This window comes from Cebus imitator, unplaced genomic scaffold, assembly GCF_001604975.1.
Source record: "Cebus imitator isolate Cc_AM_T3 unplaced genomic scaffold, Cebus_imitator-1.0 Scaffold111, whole genome shotgun sequence".
In the NCBI taxonomy this organism is placed as follows: domain Eukaryota; kingdom Metazoa; phylum Chordata; class Mammalia; order Primates; family Cebidae; genus Cebus; species Cebus imitator.
Window position 1 is genome coordinate 3,150,020 of NW_016107426.1, and position 25,030 is coordinate 3,175,049.

Sequence of the window (25,030 nt, forward strand, 5' to 3'; positions counted from 1 at the left end):
AAAAAAAAAAAGGAGAATGTATGCTGGAGTGAATCTAACAATTGATGTGCAAGACCTTCATGGAGAAAAATGGAGAAACCTATAGAAATTTATAGCAGGACAATAGGGAATCTTAATAAATTGATAAATGGATACATATTTTATTCATGGATAGGAAGGCTCCTTTTAGTTCTGGTATTTACCAGCTACGTGACTTTGGTAAAATTTTTGAAATCTTTGTCTATCTGAGCCCTAGTTTCCTCACATAAGTGATAATGGAATCTCCCTTGTGGAGTTTTTGTGACTATTAGAACTAGTAGAAGTAAATGTCATTTTTAAAAACTCTCAAAATTACATGCAATATTTGTAGTGGTAAAAATATAATTATGTAACTGTAAAAAAGAGAGATGTGAAAGGATATACATGAAATTGTAATCATGGTTACTTCTGAGAAATACATAAAATTAGAAGTTGAGGTTTTGCTATCTGTAATGTTTGAATTCTTTTTTAAAAAGGGAATGTATGTACGTACATATGTATGTATGTATGTATTATTGTACTTACCCCCAGTTCTGGGGTCCATGTGCAGAAGAAGCAAGTTTGTTACATAGGTATACATGTGCCACGGTGGTTGGCTGCAGCCAGCATCCCATCATCTACATTAGGTATTTCTCCTAGTGCTATCCCTCCCAGTCCCCTCCTGTCCATATGTTCTCTTTGTCCCACTTATGAGCGAGAATATGAGGTGTTTTGTTTTCGTTTCTTATGTTAGTTTGCTGAGAATGATGGTTTCCAGCTTCATCCGTGTCCCTGCAAAGGACATGAACTCATCCTTTTTTATGGCTGCATAGTACTCCCTAAATAGACCAATAACAAGGTCTGAAACTGAGGTCTACCAACCAAAAAAAGTCCAGGACCATATGGTTTCACAGCCGAAGGCTACCAGAAGTACAAAGAGGAGCTAGTACCATTCCTTCTGAAACTATTCCAAACAATAGAAAAAGAGGGACTCCTCCTAAATCATTTTTTGAGGCCAACATCATCCTGATACCAAAACCTGGCAGAGACACAACTAAAAAGGAAAATTTCAGGCCAATATCCCTGATGAACATCGATGTGAAAATCCTCAATAAGATACCGGCAAACTGAATCCAATGAATTATTTATACCTTTCTTAAATTTAAAGGAAAGTTCTTATTTCTACCATCTTGGTCTGCTTCTATTTTTTTTTTTTTCTGGCACAACTCAAATCAATCTTTTCAAAGTTCACCTATGGTGGTTAGAGATGGAGCCTTATGGAACCCTGACTTGAAGGCAGACAGCCAAGCAGTTACTGTATGGAGTATCTACGTGTACTAGGTAGGAACATGTGTAATGTATGTGGGCTTATAGGATGAACAAAATGTATTATGTCTTTTCATTCTTTATGAGTATTATTTATATACATGTGAATTTTAGTATCTGTGCACTATGTGTGAATGTATACCATTGTGAAATAAATGAATTACCTTCACTTAAAGTTCCCCATACCAGAATTATTTTGAGCGTTATAGAGGAATTTTCTACTTTGAAATCCTATTTTATCTTCTAGCTTATCCTTTCCTATAAAGTTGGTTAAAATAGGCCAGGCGTGATGGCTCATGTCTGTAATCCCTGCACTTTGGGAGGACCAGGCGGGTGGATCATGAGGTCAAGAGATTAAGACCATCCTGGTCAACATGGTGAAACCTTGTCTCTACTAAAAATACAAAAATTAGCCAGGCATGATGTCACATGCCTGTAGTCCTGACTACTTGAGAGGCTGAGGCAAGAGAATCACTTGAACCCGGGAGGGAAAGGTAGCAGTGAGCTGAGATCAAGCCACTGCACTTCAGCCTGGTGACAGAGCGAGACTCCATCTAAAAAAAAAAAAAAAAAGTTGGTTAAAATAGTGATGTTCAATAGACAATTATGCTTCTGCATTTACCAAGCTTTTAGTATGTTTAAAATACTCTGCTAAGGGTTATGGAGGAGGAGGTGCAAAGATAAATTAGGATTACCTTAGCCATCAGTAAACTTAGAGCCCACTGGGGATATCACAGAGCTTCCATAAAAGCTATAGTACTGAGCTGTGTGTGCTAAGGGCTGTGGAGCTCAGAGAAAGGAGAGCTCAGCCAGCAATGCTGTTGACACGGTTGACTGAGAAGAAAGAGCAGAAAAGACTCCTGTTTACTAACTGTGTCTCACATGCCTCCACTGGAGAGCGGAACTACGGAAATAAAAACCATAAGACTCCTAAATTGGGTCTAACTTTAAAATAGTTTTTTCATACTATGAAATTATTTTTTTGTGTTTCAATTTCAATAAAAAATATAGCTAATGGGTTCCTCAATTCAAACTAATTAGGAATGTGTTATTTCAGTTCCTTTGAATCTTCTAAAATAATGAGCCCAGCTTCCTGAAGTATGTGTTGGGTTTGGGGGGTGGGTGGTATGCCAAGAGGCCTGTACACTGGGGCCTGTGAGATATTGAAGGCTTCTCCTCCGCTCCTCCTCTGTACCACTGGCTTCTGATGTGGAGCACAACGTGTCAGCAGTACCCGGAAATCTATATCTGCCAGGAAACAGAGAAGAGTATCACCCCAAGCTCCAACAAACCTGAGTCAGCATCTCGTCCATGACATTTCCTGTATTTGTGGTCTTGAGCATACTATTTATTCTACTTAATCTCTTGAGCCCAAGTTTCCTCATCTGGAAAATGGGAATAGTGGTATCACCTTACACAGTAGGATTAAAGATAATGAATATAGCTTTCCTGGCACAGTACCTGGCACATAGGTCTCCGCAGATCTTAATTCCCCTCCCTTCTTCTTTATCAGACACATGTAAATGTGCCAAGACTCCCTGACACCTTGAGTGTCCTCATAAAATGGAGAAGGGGTCTAAAATGAGAGACAGTATGAATTTAGAGATGAAAAATCTTTGAGGAAGAGGATGGGAGGGAAAGAGGACACTTTTCAGTACCAGCTATAAAAGACGAAATATTATAAATTTTCACCTTCACCTCTAGAAGCTGTTAATGAATAAATAAATCAATAACTATAGACTTCATGGCAATATCTGCTTGCAGGGGTGAGGAGTGGCTGGATGTGTGGGATTAATAACACTGGAGGGGTTGGGAGAAGACCTCGGAGTTAGTCATTTGGCTGAATGTGTTAAATAAATTACAACCCAATGGGAGGGGCTGGTTCCCTGGGTGAGTCACTTTGAACTAGGCAAAAATAGCCAACAGAAACCAGCCCCAACTAAAGAGAAAAAAAAAAAAAAAAAAAAAAAAAAAAAAAAAAAAAAAAAAAAAACATTTAAAAAAAAAAAAAAAAAAAAAAAAGAAAAAATCATTTTATTTGATTGACGTTGTTTTGATCAGAGTGTGAAATCACATGCCGAGTTTAGTTTGGTCAGAAAGACACCCTGTTGCTGATGGAATCACATGCACGTATTCGTTCCTCTAACTGCTTACTAGGGGTAGCTTTTAAATATATAAATAATCTGCTCTCTAACTTATCTTCCTCCCACCCCATCCCCAAAACTAAACAACTAACTTTTTCAGTGAAGATGTCATTCTCCACATTTTCTGGGCTGGAGGCATTGGCTTTATTTACCTTCCGTCTCCTTCCCCTCTTTGAAATCTCAATACCAAATCAGACACCAACTCACCAAGTTTTGTCTGTTATCTTTCAGCTCTGCCCCTTTCTCTTCATTAACTTCCTTGTAACAGCACCTCCAGTTTCTGGCTAGCGGCTTCTCAATGGCCCTAGCACGTCTCTGGTCCCATAAACTGTCTTCTCACTCATTTCAGTCTGTTCTGCACATGAGACTTTACCAAACATCACAAGTTTCAATTATTTTCCAGGTCAAGAACTAAACTATCAGTTTGTGTTCATTGCCTTTTCCAAGTATTCCAGGTACTTTATCTCCTAGTCTAACTGGATCTCCCGCTAGTTTGGGGGGCAAGACCATGAAGGACTTGGGAATAGGGATGATGTGGTCATCATTCATTTTGCTGACAGTTGGCATTCTGGGATGACAAGGAGGCAGATGACATCATTATCTGGCTCTAGATTTCTGGACCGTGATTTATCCTATGCTGGAAGGGCAAGTTCATGTCTGGTCATGAAGGACTTGTATCTACTAAGCATGGGAGACGTGTATTTACTACAGGGTGATGAGTAAGAGGCTCCAAGAGGTCGGATAAGCCCGGTGCGGTGGCTCATGCCTGTAATCCCAGCACTTTGGGAGGCTGAGGAGGGTGGATCACCTGAGGTCAGGAGTTCAAGACCACCCTGATCAACATGGAGAAACCCCGTCTCTATTAAAAATACAAAATTAGCCAGGCGTGGTGGCTCATGCCTGCAATCCCAGCTATTTGGGAGGCTGAGGCAGGAAAATTGCTTGAATCTGGGAGGCAGAGGTTGCAGGTGAGCGGAGATCACGTCATTGCACTCCAACCTGGGCAACAAGAGCGAAACTCCGTCTCAAAAACATAAAAATAAAATAAAATAAAAGAGCTGGGATAGAGCCAGATGCAGTGGTACATGCGGGCCATCCTAGCTACTTGAGAGGCTGAGGAAGGAGGATGGCTTGAGCCCATGAGTTCAAGACCAGCCTGGGCAATATAGTAAAACCCCCAACTCAGAAATAAAATAACAAAGAGCTGGGATAATACCATGAATCTAACCAGAAACTGCTGGTAAAACAAAGACAAACAAGACACGTATACATACATAATTATAAAGAATACTAAAAACTACATTGATGGGCTGATCAGTCCACACAGCAAGAGACTGATTTGTTACGGGAATTCACGATACTAAGGATAGAGCACCTAGAAGATATCATGAGTGAGCAGAATATGGTAAAGAACACATGTGATCTCACTGTGAGCATTTTCTACAGGCTGTTTGGCCACAGGAAGAAATGGAGGGTACATTCCCAGCCACGGTTATTCTGTCATAAGGGAAGATAGAGCAGTACAAGTGGTCTTGTGCTGGCTAAACACTTGCAAAAAGCCTTTTTTTCAGCTAAAAATAGAGCATCAGACAACTCTCTTCATTTCCCTTGTTGACATGGAATAAAGAAGCTTAGCTGGATACACTCCTCTGTCTCTCATTGTTTATATTTTGTTTTTTTTTTTCTCCATGTCCCTCATTCTGACCAAGAGGAAGACCTTGCTTGGCAAAGCAAGTGGAAGAGACATATTAAGAGAAGGAAGCCACTCCAACTCAGAGGTCATGACTGTCAGTGAGGAGAAGGCTGGCAGTAATAAATAGCCAAGAAGTCTAGATTTAGGCAGTTCAAAAAGTTAAAAAGAAGATAGCATGATTATATGAGATTCTGAAATAGAGGCAGACTGCAGTTTTCCAAAATAGGGAAGCATTCAAAAATCATTCCAATAAAAAGGAAAAAGAAATAGTTTTTAAAAAATATGTGTCTGCAGACTCACCCGTGGATTCCCATTTGAAAAAGACACTCAGAAAAAAAAGGAAAAGAAAGGCACACAGACCAAGGAACATACAGAAAGATGGCACAAGCTTAAACATAAAAATTACAATGTGATAAAAATGGCTGAAAGTGATCTGAAACACTAAATGACAATAACAACAAAAAACCCACTATGGGCCAAAAAAGGTTGGAGGAATTCTGGGAAGTGGGCCAATTCATTTTAGACCAATAAAAGCTAAGAACAGCTTAGTCTGTCACTTGGGAACGAGGATTACCAGAACTTCATGGAGGCTGCTGGACCACTTTCGATGCTCTTTGAAGAATTTTGGAGAACAACAAAAAGCCAAAGGACCAGAAACAAGCATATCTAATCAATCCTTCTTTGTTTCTTTCTTTCTTTCTTTCTTTGTTTCTTTCCTCTCTTTCTTTCTTTCTTTCCTTCTTTCCTTCTTTCTCTCTCTCTCTCACTCTCTCTCTGAGATGAAGTCTCACTCTGTCACCCAGGCTGGAGTGCAGTGGCACAGTCTTGGCTCACTGCAACCTCTGCCTCCCAGGCTGAAGCGATTCTCCCACCTCGGCCTCCCGAGTAGCTAGGACAACAGCTGTGAACCACTACATCTTGCTTTTTTTTTGTGTGTGTGTGTATTTTTGGTAGAGACAGGGATTCACCACGTTGCCTAGGATGGTCTCAATCTTCTGAGTTTAAACAGTCCACCTGCCTCCCAAAGTGCTGGGATTACAGACGTGAGCCACTGCACCTGGCCTATCTTATTTTCATTATCAAAAAAGTGGAAGAAAATATGTTCCACAAACTATCAACAGTGTGAGCATGATACTAGTCTTAGTTAGGAATCTGAATCATATTTTTAAATGATTTTAAAATAAAAATCATATGTCATCTCACTATCCAACTATAATGACAATTAACATTTTGCTTTAAGTTCTTTCTAGAATTTATCCATATACATATATGTAGGCATTTCTTTAAAAAATTTCAAATTTGTTTTAGCTCTTTTTTTTCATTTAGCAGTATATGGTGACCACTATTTGGTGTTATTAAACATTTCTCTACATACAATACTGTTACCCTGGTTACCTAGTATTTTATTGTAAACAGACATAATTTATTGACAGTCCCCTCTGCTGTTGTTTATTTATTTATTTATTTATTTATTTATTTTTGAGACGGAGCTTTGCTCTTGTTACCCAGGCTGGACTGCAATGGCGCGATCTTGGCTCACCGCAACCTCCGCCTCCTGGGTTCAGGCAATTCTCCTGCCTCAGCCTCCTGAGCAGCTGGGATTACAGGCATGTGCCACATGCCCAGTTAATTTTTTGTATTTTTAGTAGAGACAGGGTTTCACCATGTTGACCAGGATGGTCTCGATCTCTTGACCTTGTGACCCACCCGCCTCAGCCTCCCAAAGTGCTGGGATTACAGGGGTGAGCCACTGCACTCGGCTTGTTGTTTATTTTTAAAATCCATTTCTTGCAAACCAAAACCACAGTGAGATGCCATCTCACACCAGTCAGAATGGTTATTATTAAAAATTAAAAAAAAAAAAACCCGATACTGGTAAGATTGTGGAGAAAATGGAATACTTATACACTGTTGTTGGGAGTTTAAATTAGTACAACCATCGTGGAAAGCAGTATGCTGATTCTTTAAAGAACTAAAAGAAGAACGATCATTTGACCCAGCAATCCCATTACTGGGAATATACCCAGAGGAATATAAATTATTTGACCATAAAGACATGTGTACAAATGTTCATTGCAGCAGTATTCACAATAGCAAAGACATGGAATCAACATAAATGCCTATCAGTGAAGACTGGATAAAGAAAATGTGGTACACGTACACCATGGAATACTATGCAGCCATAAAAAAGAACGAGATCATTATCCTTAGCAAAGTAATGCAGGAACAGAAAATCAAATGCTGCATGTTCTCACTTACAAGTGGGAGCTAAATGATAAGAACTTAAAGAACTTATGAACACAAAGGAAACAACAGACACTGGGGTCTACTTGAGGCTGAAGAGTGGGAGGAAGGAGAGGAGCAGAAAAGATAACTACTGGGCTTAATACCTGGGTGATGAAATAATCTGTACAACAACCCCCCCGTGTCACAAGTTTACCTATGTAACAAACCTTCACATATAACCCCGAACCTAAAAGTTAAAAAATAAATAAGTAAATGAAATTCATTTCTAACAGTTAGAAACTATGATTTTTACTATTTTTGCTCTGAGGAACTTGCTGAGGTTTTATCTATAACCTGATGCATAACTAATTTTTACAAATGTTCCACGAGCCCTAGAAAAGATATTTTATTATGTGTTTTGGGTATTATGCAGCATATAATTTTTCAGTAGTATTCATTATATTACATAATTCCCATATTTATATTATGTTTTGTTTGTTTACTTGACATGTGAAAGCCTGAGAGTGGTATTTTGAAATCTTCCACCGCTACTGTGTTTTCATCAGTTTGGGGTGCAATATTAATTGATGTATATATTTCCATGACCATTCACTGCTTATATTTATATATACTGTGTATATTTCCATGACATTCTTTCACTTCGAATTTGATTCTTCACTTACAGAAAACAACCCTCATTGTATTATTCAATGATATTTGTCATAAATTATATCATCTTATATCAATATCATGACTTCTGCTCTAGTTTTTGTTGCATCTTCCTGCTATACCTTTTCTTGGCATTTAAATTTTTGCACAACACTTTGTTTTAAGGGTGCCTAGGGTAAACAACATAAGGCTGAATTTTCATTTTTGATACAATATGAAGACTTCTACTAAACATGAGTGATTGGCTGGGCACGGTGGCTCATGCCTGTAATCTCAGCACTTTGGGAGGTGGAGGTGGATGGAGCACCTGAGGTTGGGAGTTCGAGACCAGCCTGACCAATCTGGTGAAACCTTGTCTCTATTAAAAATACAAAAATTAGCCGGGCGTGGTGGTGCATGCCTGTGATCCCAGCTACTGGGGAAACTGAGGCAGGAGAATCACTTGAACCCAGGAGTTGGAGGTTGCAGTAAGCCAGGATCACATCATTGCACTCTAACCTGGGCAACAAGAGTGAAATTCCATCTCAAAAATAAAATAAATAAAAAAAAATAAGTGATTTAGTCACTTATGTTAACTGTTATAACTGAGGTTTTTGGTGTCAGCATTTTCATGCTGCATTTTACTATCATTTCGATGCTTCCTTGCTGTCTCCTTTGTTTAAGTAATACTTAGTTTGCTACATAGAGTTTGTTTCCTTAGACCCCTTGATGCAGAAGATGGGCTATTGAAAATTCTATACCTATTATCTTCTAAATTTAAGTGTCAGGAATGAAATGACTCTCTCATAATTGAACCAAGGAATTCAGAATATTTTTTTTCACTGTCTTATCCTTTCAGACAAACACCAATCTTTTCTGGCTTTAAAAATTATATCTGGGGTTTTAGATCCAAATTTAAATCAGAATTTTTTGTATCAGTACACATCTGCTGTTTGAATATATTTTACTTTTGCATACAGTTTTAAAACTTGATGTATAATTATTAGTTAGATATCTTTTTTAATTGGCTTCAGTACCAGTTACCTATCTTTTATGCTTTCGCTTCCCCTTCACATGCTTGGTTTGACTTTTGATAGAAAACTCTGCTCATTAATTCCAGCTAGTGAATTTTAATTCTGCGGTTGTACTTCAATTTCCTTGCAGTCCGTCCATATTTCATTCATATCTTTGAATCCCATTTTTCATTTTCATCTCAGCCTTATTCTTATTCTCTTTTGATTTGCAAAGACCATGCTTTCTAGTGCCCTCTTATGTGGATTCTAGTCTACTAAAATATTCTTTTAGGCCCAGCTGGAATAGCTCATTTTCATTTCATACGATATTATTTACTCCCTTATTTTACAGTTCCCTTAATTCCTGTATGTTCTACTCTATTCATTCTTAAAGAAGGAAGCATTCTGTAAACTTGGTGCTTGTCAAATAACAAGACTTTTTGGTCTTGTTCTCACTGAATGCTGAAATCAATAATGGTGAGTTAATGTACACAGGTCTGAGACTTACACCAGATTTCAAGAATAGATTATCCTAGAGTAACTACACTTCAGTTTTATTTGCCTCTTACACTCAGAACAAGTTCTACATTTTTTGAAATATATCATGAATTTTTTTTAAAACAGGATCAAAATATGTCAATATTTCATAAACATTTTAATAGATATATATTATTTTATTTTTAAAATGTAAAGTCCCATATATGTCCATTCCATCAAGTTCCTTATAGCCTCAACATTTTTATACACTAATTTCTTTTTGGCACCCAATTTGTTGAAGATTGATAGACATATATTAAAGTCTCCCTCTGCAATTGTGTTTTGAGAATTTTATTTTATATATTTTGATGTTTGTCATTCAGAATAAAATATTCATGAATGTTATGTCTTCTAAAGAATTCTTTTAGCCCCATTTAATGATTTTTTTGTATTAAATTATACTTTTAGCCACAGTTTAATACTAATATCACCCTCCCTTCTTTTTGTTTGTACTTTCCCAATATATCTATCCCCTTTCGTTTTTGATCTCCTTTCTGTCCCATTTTGTTTAAAACAGCGTATATTTAGAATTGGGTTTTGCCCAATGCATGTTTGTCTTTTAATAGAAATGATTAAACCATTCACACTCAATGTGATATGTTTGACCTGACTTCTAACATCTTATTTTATACTTTTTATGTTAATGAAGATTATTCACTCACAGCTTTGATATCACATCTTTACCATTCCCAAGCTTTAATGTTAATTTCTCTGTTGACCAAAATAGTTTGATTAAATACGTTTTTTAGTAGAGGATTTCAGTGGCCTACTTGCTGGATGCTTTTGTCTGAGAATATCTTTCTTTCTTCTGTGCAAATTACTGAATACAGAATTCTGGCTCATAATCTTTTTTTTTTTTTTTTTTTTTTTGAGATTAGGGTCTCACCATTGTTCAGGCTGGAATGCAGTGCTGTGATCACGGCTCACTGCAGTCTCCACCTCTGTGGCTCAGGTGATCCTTCCACCTCAGCCTCCCGAGTAGCTGGGACTACAGGTTGAGCATCACCATTCCCGGATAATTTTTGTATTTTTAGTAGAGATGGGGTTTTGCCATGTTGTCCAGGCTGGTCTTGAACTCCTAGGCTCAAGTGATCTGTCTGCCTCAGCCTCCCAAAGTGCTTGGTTAATAGATAGAGCCATGGTGCTGGTCAGCTCATTATCTTATTACCTCAAAATTCCATAGTCATACCTCAACCTCTTTCTGATATTTAGTGTTGCAGACTGTCTGACACTTGCTTGTTTTTTCTTTGAAAATAAAATTGTTTTTCTGTCTTCATACAAACAGATCTTTTTCTTATAATTAATAATTTCACCAGAATATACTTTTAACTTTCCCTGCTACACACGAACTATTTTGGACTAATGTCAGGAAAATATATATACATTTTAATTAAAAAAATTTTTAAATTTAAGTTCCAGGATACATGTGGAGAATGTGCAGGTTTGTTACATAGGTATACATGGGCCATAGTAAATTAAAGTTTTTTTTGTTTTTGATTACAGACAGGTCTCGCTCTGTCACTCAGGCTGGAGTACCATGTCACCATCTTGGTTTACTACGGCCTTGAAGCGTCAGGGTTTAAGCAATCCTCCTGTCTCAGCTGTCCATATTTTTTTATTACAACATATCCTGTTTTTTCTTTTCCTGAAAAGTTCTGTATTGATATGTTTAATGTGTTGAATAGTAGCCTCCATTTCCCCTCATTATTCCATTTTTATGTTTTTTGTCAGAGTTGTGAGAACTCATCTTTAGCTTTCTGCATTGTTCCAGTGTTTGTGCTTCCACTGCATGATTTTAATTCTGCAAAGTATTTTTTATTTCAAAGCAGGGAAAGTTTCACAATCTCAGATTGCTCTCTTTCAGATCACTCCATTTTGATAGTTTCTGCTATATCCTCTCAAATCTCTATAAATATAACTTGGAGATTTTTAAGTTTATGTTCCCTTTTTTTTGAGCATCTATTTTAAAGGGTGACATTAGCTTTGCATTCTTAGATGTCTCCCTTCTTTGGAACTGCTAGATATTGTTTTCATGAGCTTCACTAAGAGTGAGTCCCATGGCCCCAGCACGAGGCACATCTGTGAGGCCACTGGACGCATTTGATTGAGATGTTTCCCATCACCTGCCTACCTAGCGTTCCTATAGCTCTTGCCACATTTTAAAGCTTTTTTTACGTGGTAAAATATATATAACATAAAAGTTACCATGTCACCATTTTTAAGTGTACAGTTCAGTGTCATTAAGTACATTTACATTGCTGTGCAACCATCACTACCATCCATCCACAGAACCCCCCCCCTCTTTTTTTGAGACTAGGGTCTCACTTGTTGTCCAGGCTGAAGTGCAGTGGTGCAATCACAGCTCACTGAAACCTCCACCTTCCAGGTTCAAGTGATTCTCATGTCCCAGCCTCTTGAGTAGCTGGGATACAGGTGTGTGTGTGGTTTTTTGTTTTTTTTTTTTTTTTTTTTTTTGTATATATATATATTTTAAGTAGAGATGGAATTTCATCATGTTGGCCAGGCTGGTCTTGAACTCCTGAGCTCAGGAGATCCACCTGCCTTGGCCTCCCAAATTGTTGGGATTACAGGCATGAACCACGATGCCCAGCCTTCCATGAACTTTTTCATGTTGCAAAACAAACTCTATGGCATTAAATGATAACTACCCATTCTTTCCCACCACCACACCTTGGCAGCTATCATTCTACTTTCTAGCTCTATGAATTTGACTACTGTAAGTACCTCATATGAGTAGAATGTGCGGTATTTTCTCTTTTGTGACTGGATTATTTCATTTAGTGTAATGTTTTCAAGGTTGCATGTTGCAGTATGTGTCAGAATTTCATTCACATTTAAGGCTGAATAATATTTAATTGTATGCATTTTCATTTTGTTTATCCATTCACCCATAAAAGAACATTTGGGTTGCTTTTACCTCTTAGCTATTGTGAATAATGCTGTTATAAACATGGATGTACAAATACTGTTTTATGTTCCTGATTTCAATTTTGGGGAGTATATGCCCAGAGGTGTGATTCCTGGATCATACAGTGATTCTATTTTTAATTTTTTGAGGACCCACTATACTGTTTTCCACAGTGGTTGTACCACTTTACATTCTCATCAGCAGTGTACAAGAATTTCAATTGCTCTACATCCTTGTCAACACTTGCTGTTCTCCGTTCTTTTAAAATATATGTATAAAATACCTATCCTAATGGGTAAAAAACCATCTCATTGTGGTTTTGACTTACATTTCCCTGATGATTCGTGATGCTGAGCTTCTTTTCATGTGTTTATTTGCTATTCATACATCTTTTTTAGAGAAATGTCTTTCAAGTTCCTTATCAATTTTTGAATTGTGTTTTTTTCTTGCTGTTGTTGAGTTTTGTGAGTTCTCTATGTATTCCGAACTTTAATTTTATATCAGATATGAGGTTTTCAAACATTTATTCCATTCTGTGCAGCCTCTGATGCTTTACCTTTGGAGATGTTAATGGAATTCTTTTCCCTCCATTCTGGTGACTTTTGGGTTGGTTGGTCTTTCCCTCAATCACTGTTGTGAACACTCTTTATTATGGAATGTTTTCAAAATGTCTGACATGTGGATTATATTGGTATCCTTTTCTAGTTGTAAGTACCATAACGACTATTCCCAAATATTTGTATATTAATTTGATTATTTCAATAAAAAGTATGGAAGGTAAGAGTTAAATGTGTATGCCTCATTTTCCATTTTTAAGGCCTTATTTCTTGAAGGTGGTATCCCTGCATCATAATTACCCTAATTACTGGTTAAAAATGCTGGTTCAAGGCCCTGTTCCTACACCTCTGGCTTAGTCTGTGAGGGGAGAGCCTTAGGATCCACATTTCATTACAAAATAAATCTCTAGGAAGTTCTAATGTAATTGAAAATTAGAGAACTGCTGGATCGAGTGGTGACTTGTGAGCAGTTAAAAGAGAAGGAAATGATCCCTTGGAACTAACCAAGGCTCAAGAAGAAGTCATGGCAGGTAATTCTTACATCTTCTTGACAGGTACATTAGTTATGTAACTCAAAGAAATGTGGTAGACAGTGGATGTAGGTGTAGGAGACTTGATAAAGTTTTCATCAGCCTTGCAGGTGTGAAGGAGAAATACCCACTGAATACAAAAATCGGGATTCCATGCAAGCAAGACCATGGCTGGTGTGCAGATCCAGTTTAGGTTCTGACACCTTAAAGTGGTTTTTAGAGAAGCTGTAATGCACACATAGGAGATTTTCCAGAGGAGCTAAGGAATTAAAAGTTCTGTAATTTGAGAAGTCACTGAATTTTCTGTTCTTGGTTCTTAACTCTTCTGAACATTGGTATAGTTGGTAGCACTAGGAGACCTTTAAAAAGTACTGAGGTCAAAGCTCTGACCCCAGACCAATTAGGTTAGCATCTCTGGGAGTGAGACCCACAATTGCTATTTTTTTCAATGCCCTCCAGGCAATGTTAATGCTTAAACAGAGTCGAGAACCACTGGCTTAGAGAGAAAGACCATGTTTACAAATTTGTGAGCTCTAATGTGGAAATTGAGCGTAAGTGTTTCTATAAAATACGGTCCTGCTTGATCATTCACGTGGCAGAAGTGGACACTGGTCTGAGTCAATAAATGGCTACTAGGACAGCTCGGGTGCCAAGCCCAGATTCTCAATGCTATGAGACGTTTCTTCTCCTTACTAGACAGGCAGGGACTGCCTTGACATGGATCTTTCAGATACTGGCAATACATTGATCAAGATACATGAAAATCGACTCTCTCCGATCTCATGAGTTTTCACAGTTTCACCCACCACTTGCACTGAGGACTTCCTTATCTGGGCCTCCAGCCACGGAGCTCATCTCTCCAATTACATCTCCATCTGGATCTCTCACTGAAACCTCAAGTTAACATGCCCTGAACTGAACTCATTATCTAACCCCACTCCTGCTCCTGTTCCTCTATTTTCTTGGTCAATGAAACCACTATCCTCCCAGGTGAAGGAGCCTGGTGGCCACCTTTGGCTTCTCTGCCTCCGTCAGCCCCCTCACATACACTCAGCTCCAAGTTCTTTCCGGGTTCTGCCCCCACTCCACCTGTACTGCCATTGCTGTAGCCTTCATCTCCCTGGAACTCCCTCAAAAGCCTCTCAAGGGTAGCCCTACTTTCCATCTTCTCTCCTTCCAACACAGCAGCCTGAGGGGTTGCTCTAATGTTAAAACATGACCACATCAGTCCCCACTTAGGAGTTCTCAGTGCCTCTCCCCTCATCACTAGCTACAAGAAAAAAATATCCACACTTTAATATGACAAACGGGACACCCCATGGCCCAGCTCCTACCCACATTTCCAGACTCATCTTCCATAACTTCCTACCTCACAGTTTTTGCTCCAGCAACACTGAAGTATAGACCACAAGAACTGCCTTTGCTTACTTACATGGTTCTCTTTACCTAGAATTTATTACCCTCACTCCTTCACTTAACTTCACACATCCTTTAAATTTCAGTTCAAGCTCATCTACTCCAGAGAGTATTACCGGATTTCCCAGGTCCAATACCTTCTTCCCAGGCTGGGAACCTGACCCTCCCCTGACTCTCATCTAAAGATTGACTCTAGCTGGGAGTGGTGGCTCATTCCTGTAATCCCAGCACTTTGGGAGGCCGAGGAGGGTGGATCACCTGAGGTCAGGAGTTCAAGATCAGCCTCATCAACAGGGTGAACCCCCCGTCTCTACTAAAAATACAAAAATTGGCCAGGTGTGGTGGTACATGTCTGTAATGCCAGCTACTTGGGAGGCTGAGGCAGGAGAACTACTTGAACTTCGGAGGTGGAGGCTGCAGTGAGCCGAGATTGCACCATTGTTCTCCAGCCTGGGCAACACAGCAAGACTCCATTTCAAAAAAAAAAAAAAAAGAGGGAATTTGAGAAATTAAAAAAAAAGGAAAAAAAAAAAAAAAAAAAAAAAGATTGACTCTGTTCCACTCAGCTCTTGGAAACCCAGTTGGTCCTATCACCAGAAATGAGTCCTATGACCAGCATGGAGTGGGTGCTCAACATATATTTACTGATTGAATACTGGTTAAATGATGGGAGCAGCCTCAGGAGAACATTGCTATGTTCACATAATTTAGGGATTAAAGAACAGTGTGGACTTTGGGGTACAATGGAACTTTTTCCCCTATAGGAACAAATACATGGCTACTGGCTTCCTAATAGTTGAGAAAGTTCACTTTGTGATCATCCAGGTCTGCTCGACATGCTGGCAGGAGAAAAGGGAAGAGACTGACTTCTGCCAGTGAATATCTTTATACCAGGTTCTGGGGATCAGGAACAGCATTGTTGATGAGACCTTAGGATGGGGAGTTTGGGTGGCTGGATGAGAGTATACCCATTTTGTGTGGCTCCCAAGGAAGGGACACCCTGGCCTTCTGGGAGTTGGAAAGAGCTTTCTCTGGCTTATTTACTTTAACTGCAAGGCAGGGGCACCGAGGGAGCTGGTGAAGTACTATGAACCACTGTTCCCAGAGCAGAGGGGTGGAGAAATGCAGTAGGAAATGGAAACATTTAGGTCAAAACATTTCCAGCATTTCAGCATCTAAGGATCAAAATGGCCTCACTGACCTCTGGCTACTTGGAACTTTCATACCAGATTAGCCACCAGCAAAGTAAAAACTTGGTTTCTGTGTAGACGACACTGTTTATGTCCCAGGAAAGGAGAAAACTTTCTATGCAAACCACACAGAAAGGAGTGATGGACCTGAATGATTAACTTGGCAGGCAAATCTGGGTTTTGTCAGCTGCTGTGTAGCCATTGAGGTTTTCTCTTCCATCTCTTTTCTTGCCACAGCAGACTTTTCTAGATGCCTCCATTTTTCACTTGGAAAATGAGAGGCCTTAAGCTCTTTCTTTTCCCTAGCAAATCATGATTCCAGGAAAGAATCTTTAACTTTCACTGAAGCATCAGTGATTTAAGAGGTGAATTCCAAGAGGAGAAATGGATATTTTTGCAGGAAACAAAGGCTTAAGCTTCTTCAGAAAAGAAATTGAAAATAGGTGTCATGCCCTGGAGAAGGCACTGGTCAGAGTGGCAAGACCCTGGCTCCTGTTCTGGCTGGTAACCCTAGGTAGGGCAGTTCTATTGATAGAGGTTTCCTTATTTCTCAGGATGAAGGCTTAGAACCAGATGCTCTCTTGGCTCCTTCTCTGATCTCATTTTCCATGACGCCAGAAATTCTTAGATCTGCCCCAAATTAATATATATCTCTTATCCTAATTAAATAACATCCCAGAGTGCGGAGACAGTATGCAATTGAGGTAATCAGACCATGCTCCTTAATTTGCTCAGAATTACAGAGTAAAGAAGTCACTACCATCACCATCATCACCCTGCCCCTGACCACCATTATCATTGTCACCATGGTCACCCCCACAACTATCACCACCACCATCAATACCATCACCAACACCACTGCCATCACCACTACCAGCACCACCACACCACTACCATCACCACGATCATCACCACCACTACCACTACCATCATGACTATCGCTACCGCCACCATCAACATCACTACCACCACCACGATCATCATCACCACCATTATTGTCACCCCCCCACTATCACCATCACCACCAGCACCACCAACACCATTACCATCACCATGATCACCACCACCACCAGGACTATTGCTACTACCACCACCATCAACACCACTACCACCACGATCATCACCACCACCATTATTGTCACCCCAACAACTACCATAACCACTATCACCACCACCATCACCTTACCACCATAACCCCCCACTACCACCATCACCACAGCCCCCATCACCCCTACCATCACATTCCTACATCACCAACTCGACCATCACTACCACCACCACTACAATAATCACCCCTACCACCACTACCACTATTACCACCACCACCACCAGCATCACCATCCTACGACCACCACCACCACCACCACCACCACCATCACCACCACCACCACCACCACCACCACCACCATCACCACCACCACCACCACCACTACCATCACCTTCATGAGAAATAAAGTGATACTTTTTAAAAAGGGAAAATTTATAAAAATGCCTTAATTTGCGGGACTGATGTTAATTCCAGGAAACATTCTGGAATGGGATGTGGAATAAGCTTTTAGGATTGACACTATGATTTCAAAGAAACAACATGGGTTCACTGAAATTAGTTTATGCCAGACCAACAAAATTGCTTCTTTGACAAGATTATTTGACAGAAGATCAAAGAAATACCAGTGATGAAGAATATTTTACCTTTGTCAAGACCTTTGATAAGATTCCTCTAATAATGTTGAAAAAAATGGAGAAATATGGGCTCGATGACAGTACAAAAAGTTGAATAATTTTTTAAGTAAGTGCTGTTTAATTATTGAATTAATATCTACGTTTAGGGAACATACAGTGGAATGCCTCAGAATCCTATAATGTTCATTATTTTTATTGATGACTTAGATGAAGAGGTCATGCTTATCATATTCAGGGATGGCAGGAAGCTGGCTGAAAGGGACAGTAAATACACTGGATGATAGAATCACAGACATATCTGGGCAAGTTGGCAAGATAGACAGAACTGAACAAGATAAAATGAGAAACAAGGCACAGTCTCTGTCTAGAGCGGCTGTGGGGGGTGTGCACTGTCTGGGGTGAAGGCAAGCAGATGCAGGTGAGCAGTGCGGTTCAAGAGCAAGTTTAAAAGAGAATTGGGTTACTTCAGTTGATATTAAGCTCAACAGGTGTCAATGGTATAGATTCTTAATTAGACCTTAACGAGTTTTAACAGAAATAGGAAATAGAATGAGGAGGTGGTAATTTCAGTCTTCTCGATGCTGATTAGGACTCCCTTGAAATTTTGCACTTTATTCTTTAAGAATAAAGAAATTAGAGAAAACTGGGACAAGAGTGATGATAATAACAGTGAGGCCACTGGAGCAAATGGCCTGTGAGATAGGGAGGAACCATGGAAAGGGCACAGGGCAGGGAGTTGAGAGCCAAGTTGCTCCATGAAGGGGCTGCGAGATCTTGAGAGCTGGTTCAGGACTCCCTGAGGGGAGGCACGGACTATGGTGGTTGACTGGTCTGCTCTCATAGGTTTTGGTCCTCCGGTCCGGCCACACTGTGGGTAGGTTCCTTTCTCCCTCCCTCACCCCTCCAGGGACAGGTTCTCTTGAGGCTGTGAGCAAAATTTCCCACTCTTGATATGTCATTCAGAGTCACAAATGATACCCATCATTTCTCTTGGAAAGCTTTCAAAAGTGCCCTTTCCATGATTTCCCAAGAAGCCAAGATCATGGCAATCCTAATCGACATCACCACACACAGCAGTTATCAGTTATTGAGGCAGTAAAGCAAAAGGCCCAAGAGAAAAAGGGAAGACAAATCACATGGACCTGAGTTTAAATCTCAGACTCTCCTAACAGCTTTGTGACCACAGTCAAATTGCTTAAACTTTCTGAGACTCCGATTCCTTATCTGTGAGGTGGGATTAATACCAGGCATGTCGTGATGTGAATATGAGGTGAAGTCATGCATGTACAAAACATAGCACAATATGGGACACAGAGTCAGTGCCCAGAAGGGCTATTGCCATTATCACCATAACACTGACTACCACCCTCCCTCCTTTGTCTTCTCCCTCATCTCTTCTGTGCTAGTGCAGAGGATACAGTGCAAAAGAAGACAGACACAGACACACACGTTGCTTGCACCAAGCTCACACTCTAGCAAAGTCCAGTTAAACTTTTTACAATGATGGAAATCTTCTATATGTGCATTCTCCAATATGGTAGCCAGAAGTCACATGCTGCATTTAAGCACTAGCAATGTGACTTGTGTGACTGAGGAACTGAATTTTAAATTTAATTTGTTATTTTATTTTATTTTTTGAGATGGAGGCTTGTTCTTTCCCCCAGCCTGGAGTGCAGTGGTGCCATCTTGGCTCACTGCAACCTTCTGCCTCCCAGGTTCAAGCTATTCTCCTGCCTCAGCCTCCTGAGTAGCTGGAATTAAAGGTGTGCACCACCAAGCCTGGCTAGTTTTTGTGTTTTCAGTAGAGATGGGGTTTCACCATGTTGGTCAGGCTGGTCTCGAACTCTTGACATGATCTGCCTGCCTCGGCCTCCCAAAGAGCTAGGATTACAGGTGTGAGCCACCATGTCAGCCCATTTAATTTTAATGAACTAAAATTAAACATGGAAATAGTCACGTGTGGAAACAGAGTGCACAGCTCTAGACACCTTTCAGGTGCATTTCCGGGACTGACTAGCCTGAGCAGAATAAAGGTGCACTGAAAGAGAAAGGCACATAAAGCATCCAGTACAGGACCTAGAAAATTCTCTTATTTATTCATCCATCGCATTTAATTATTGATTATGGATTGGTACTATCTCAGGTGCTGGAGATACAGAAAAGAATTAGGCATGGTCTCTGCCTTCAGGGGGCTCACAGTTCGGCAGGAGAAATGCAAATAAGTGATTTCACCACAGCGAGGTAAGTTTATGCACAGGGTAGGGCTTCCCTGAAGGATGTTTCAGGACCTAAGCTGAATCTTGCATAAACTGATCTCAGAGTGGGAGCAACAACAGATTATATCCCAGGGCTACTAAACACACTGCTGAGGGCAGAGGTGGCTTGGAGATCAGCAAGGCTCTAGGAACAACTCGTAGCTAGGGCCAACTTGTTTTCTTCTAATCTCTCTCTCTCTCTCTCTCTCTCTCTGTGTGTGTGTGTGTGTGTGTGTGTGTGGTTTTATATTGCCTGATTCAATCTCTCTTCTGCCAGCCACATTTTTTTTCCACCTGAGGACATTTTTTAAAAAAATGATGGGTATAACCTTATTTTTTATTTTTATTTTTTATTTTTGAGCTGGAGCCTCACTCTGTCACCTAGGCTGGAGTGCAGTCATGTGATCTTAGCTCACTGCAACCTCCGCCTCCTGGGTTCAAGCAATTCTCCTGCCTGTCTCCTGAGTAGCTGGGATTACAGGCACCTGCCATCTATCTGGCTTTTTTTTGTTTGTTTCTGTATTTTTAGTAGATGCAGGGTTTCACCATGTTAGCCAGGATGGTCTCGATCTCCTGACCTCGTGATCTGCTCACCTTGGCCTCCCAAAGTGCTGGATTGCAGGCATGAGCCACTGTACCCAGCTGGGCATAACCTTATTTTTAAATTGTTTTATTACTATAAATAGTTACTAGCCTTGATTTTTTTTTTTTTTTTTTTTGCCAGAGAAATGCTGTTATTTATAAAGTGAGATCAGCTCTCACTATGGTTTGGTTGTGGAATTCTGATACTTGGTACAAACAACTCTGACTGTGGCCAGTATGTGAAGAAGCTGTTGCTGATGAGTTAAGCTTGCTGAATCTGGCTGTGATCATGACGCACATTCATAGGAGTGAGTGCTGTTATAATGACTTTATGGAGAAGTGGGATATTATACACATTTACATATCTTATATGATGGTTTCCTTTGTTCAAAGTTAGTATGTGACATTGGCTAGAGAATTCTGCAGCTGATACTTTCTCACATAAAAATAGGTATAGCTTTATGTTGTATGGTTTCCATAATCACTCCTCAGTGTATAAAGCAGGGTGATATGTGTGATCCCTTCTTCTGTGAGACTGGAGAATGCTCATGTGATGTGGCTTGGTCATGCACGGCCTTGGCCTATTTGAATTCCTAAAGGCCATCTGCTTTAATTATGGCCGAGTTGCTTCTGGTTAATGGAATCATAAACTGGTGAACCCTTTTTGAAAAATGGCTTCTCATGTATATTGTGAGCCTGAAAACATTAATGTCCTTTGACCTAGTGATCTATTTCTAGGAGTCTCTCCAAAGGAAGTAATGGGAAATGTGTGCAGTAAAGACTTTGCCAGAGTTATTTGTAGTTGCTGAAGACAGGAAGAAACTTAAATAACTGACAGTGTAATAACATACAGCTAGGAAACCAGTGTTCATGAAGGTCTTTTGCTACAACGCTAATTAAGAAAAAAAGCAGAGAAGCAATAGCTGCATGTTTGAGTCAGACAGCTTGGGTTTGAAGCCTGATTCTGCCACGTACTAGCTATGTAACTTGGGCAAATCACCTGCACTCTTAGAACCCTAGAAAAATGGGATTGAAAATAATAATACTCACCTCAGATGGACTCCTGAGGATTAAAGGACATAATGAATATAAAATTTAACACCATGCAAAGTATACTTATTAGGCACCTAATAAATGCAGGCTCTCTGTGGATTGTGTGATTTCAAGGCATAAAAATAGATGGAAGGGAAATATGCCGGTATATTAACGTGTGGGATCGAGTGGTAGGATCTTGGGTGATTTATTTGATATTTGCATACTTTTCAACTTTCCAATTTTTTGGCAATGAACATGAATTACTTTTATACTCAAAGAGTACATCAGAATGATGTAATGCAATAAGATATATTTTAAAATCTTTAAAGTTTTACCACAAAGAAAGGGTACTTCCCTACCCTTTTCCCCCTTCTCTTTCAGGGGAGGAGGTAGGGCCAGCATCCACCAACTCCCATCAGTAGGAGAGGGGAGAGTTTCTGCCTTCTGGATTCTTTCCTCTCAGAGGCTCACACATGCACAGCCTGAGCCTCTGGGAGTGCCTGGGTTGAAGGGATCCTTGCCATCTGTTGATGGTGTTGCGTGGGGAGTTGGAGCGGTTGGGGGAGCTGGAACAGATGATCTTCGTAGTTACTCCCGTCTCTGAGAGTCTAGATTTCAAGACGCGCTGATGTTTACCATTTTCTCCCCATGTCTTGGTTGATCTGAACCAACCACTACATAAAACTCTACGGTTTTATGTAGAAAAAAGACTCATCTGCTAGCTTCCCACCCCAAAACCCCTCCCAGAAAAATACCTGTAGTAATGCCTATAGTGCTGGATGGAGACGTTAATGGTGATTGTCAAAAATGTCATAGATCAGGAGTAGACAGGGAAGTTAGCTTAGCTGCAGCCGCTTTATTTAAGGAGTAGAATTTATACTCGGACTGGAATCTCCAACAAATGCAGCCTTTTAACATGACAAACAGTTAAAGTCCCTTCCTAGGTTAGACACATGGCTGGAATGAGAGGGACATAAAGTATAACACTTTGTGTGTCTGTGCCTGGCTTCGTGACCAAACCTTGACATTTGCCCTCTATGATCTAATTTCCTTCATTGACAACCAGGATGCCCTGTGCCCTGTGCACCAGCAAGTGGCTCTGCCAGCTGTATTTTACAGACAGAGAATCCCAAGCACCAAAATAACAAAGTTGATAACCCCATCCAGTCCAGAGGGACCGTTTCCATTCCTGTATCCTGACTGCTGTCTCTCATCATGACTCCCCGGGCGTTCAGCTCCAGATTCAAAGTGTCGTCCCCCAAAACCCCGAAATAAAGGAGTGACAAACAGCCCTCCCAGGCCCTCCTCCCCACAGAGAGGTCATCGTATGCAAATGAAGTCCGGGGAGGCAGCGGCGCAGCGCGGGAGAGCGCGCCCACGGGTTCACAGCGCTCCCGGGCCCCACTGCGGCGCAGCCACAAATCGCCTCGCGCTGCAGCAGACCCTCTGCCGCGGGGGGCGACGGGGGGAGGGGTCTCGACCGCCGCCCTGAGTTTCGCAGCTGGATCACTCCCATCTGGGTGGTGGTTCTAGTTCTGGTCCCACGCTTTCCACTGCAGTGATGGCGGGGATGAGGGCAGCAAGTGAAATCACCTGTAGGGCTTTTTCGAACTCCACAGCCCCTTCCCCTAATTACAGTCCACTCCCTCAGACGAAGAAAATCTCAAAGCAGGCAAGGGCAGGTGGGCCGGTGGAGTCTGCGAAAGCCCCACAGGTGATTTCTGGGTACGCACCTCTCAAGACACAAACACACACGGACGCATCTTGTGACTCCGAGACTACACACATCAACCTTAGATTCTCTTCCTGACCCTTCCCCCTGTATTCTCCGAGGCGTCTGTGTTCTCTTCAGCCTCCCTTTAAGTCGCCCTGCTCCGGGGCTTGGTGGCGTGCCCCCAAAGTCCTAGAACCCCGCGGGACGGCAGGAGGCTTTGGCGGCCAGATATTAGGAAAAGCAGCCCCCGCTTCTCCGACTGCCTGGAGCGCGAACTGGGTATCTAGTAGCCAAGGTAAGTCCAGAAGATGGAAATCCGACCAGTTGCTTCAGCAAACTGCCTGGAGCAAGGCCGCCCCCCACCCTCACAGCTTGGAGGTTTGAGGGGGCCTCCCAGTCGCAGAGAGAGCCGAGCCCCACCCTACGCTTTCCCTAAGCCTGCACCCCTCGAGCGGGGCGCCCCTTCCTGCGGGGCTTTGCGGCAGGTGGAACTGGCGGGCTGGGCGCCCTGGCTTTGGCCGCAGCCCTTTCCCTGGCCGCGGGACCGGCTCCCGCTTTGCCCTCCTTTTCCAAGTTGCTGCACCCGGCGGTCCCGGAGCCGGGACCCCCTCCGCCGCGCCGGCCGCCGTCTTACCTCAGTCGGCAACACTTGGTCGCGCGGTGGCCCGGGGCGCTCCTTCCTCGCGGTTTATTCCCTTACTTGGGAGGAAAGAGGAACCGAGAGACAGAAGGGGGACCGAAGCTAGCGTCTGGCCGTCTTCCCGCCCGCGCGGCCGTCTCGGGGGAGGGGGACGCAGCCCGAGTGGGCGCCGCGAAGATCCGCGGCCAGGCTGCGGGCGGCAGCGCCGGGGTCTTCACTTGTGCTCGGGGTTCCACAGCTCCAAAGCCGTCTATCTCCGCGGCCCGCTACTACGGCACTGCGGCTCTGTGCCCTGCCCCTCGCAGCCTGGCAAGTCCGGCTGCCACTCTCACTGCGGAGCCCTGCCCCCGGGCGCTGAGCCCGCCCCCGCCACACACACCGGCGCGCGCGCGTACGCACGGCACACACAGACACGCGCGCCCACACATGCACACGCGTGCGCACACACGAACGTGGGTCCGTCCGCTCCCTGGGAGCCTGACCCCCTTTGGTGCAACTTGGGCGCGGGCATCATCAGCACGCTTCTTACAGGGCTTCGGCTTGGGAGGAGGAGTTACAGGCTTAGGGTTGTGGAGAGGGTGCCGCAGTGATGGGTACCAGAGGCCCCCTGTCCCCGGAGGCGAAGGGCAAGTGTTTGACAAACAAATACCGACTGGGCGTTTCCTTTTCTCAACTCGGGTCAAGACTGCCTTAATATCCCGACCAAATGGAAGAACAAATAAAAATGTAGAATCAACAAGTTCTCTTCGTTTCCTAGGAACTCAGTATCTCTAGACTCCAAATCACTGGCCCTGTCCAGGGGGACATTTGTGACAACCGTGACCTCGGAGGCAGTGGATTGGTGGCCGTTCAACCTGAAAAGCTTTTCCCCTGGTAGCCATGGTGGAGACTGGCACAGCCTGCTTAGCTGGGCTC

At 41.9% G+C, this 25,030-nt stretch overlaps 1 protein-coding gene across 4 annotated transcripts in view; it reads right to left on the reverse strand.

Moving 5' to 3' along the window:
- The window catches only part of DGKG (diacylglycerol kinase gamma), a 209,497-nt gene extending 184,964 nt beyond the window's left edge, over window positions 1-24,533 (reverse strand). For 2 of the 4 annotated variants that reach the window (XM_017538417.2, XM_017538416.2), the window contains exon 1: window positions 24,110-24,396. The gene's annotated coding sequence lies outside the window, so the exon portion shown is untranslated. Of the gene's footprint in view, window positions 1-24,109 lie in introns of all 4 variants that reach the window. The other 2 variants (XM_017538415.2, XM_037741964.1) reach the window with 2 other exon arrangements.
- Between the last annotated feature and the right edge of the window lie 497 nt (window positions 24,534-25,030).